This window comes from Arachis ipaensis, chromosome B01 (genome assembly GCF_000816755.2).
Source record: "Arachis ipaensis cultivar K30076 chromosome B01, Araip1.1, whole genome shotgun sequence".
Taxonomy (NCBI): Eukaryota; Viridiplantae; Streptophyta; class Magnoliopsida; order Fabales; family Fabaceae; genus Arachis; species Arachis ipaensis.
In genome coordinates this window covers 117108206-117108705 of record NC_029785.2, presented here as the reverse complement: position 1 = coordinate 117108705, position 500 = coordinate 117108206, and positions in this window count along the sequence as shown.

Below are 500 nucleotides of genomic sequence, written 5' to 3'. Positions count from 1 at the left end.
TATATCGCTAGCAATGAAAAGTAGAATAGTTTTTGGGAACCATTTGTTTGATGGTAAAATAAAGATGTACTGTTTTGGTACAACATACATTTAAATTTGCAAGTGGCTAAAGTAGATTAAATATTTTTGTCATTCTTTGTACCAAACATACTGTTTTTCTTGCAGTTTTGTTGTGCCGTATACGCAATCAGAAATCACAATAACTCTCCGCACAGTCTCATTTCCATCTAAAATCGGGTCTTCATAGGCCATGGAATATTCTCCAGAAATAATTCTAAAGTAGGAAAGATAGAAATAATTAATCATTCAGAAAATGGAACCGAATTTGGGTTATTGAATTCGACAGCCTTATTACTCATAGTCTTCTCTAAAGTGATTATAATTTGAACCCTACGTTTATAATTTTTAAGTTGTAAAAGTTTTATCTATTTTTATTTTTATTTTGTTGTTTGAACTCCCATTGTGTTGACTGTCGAGACCCCACAGCCCCTTTCCTTTTT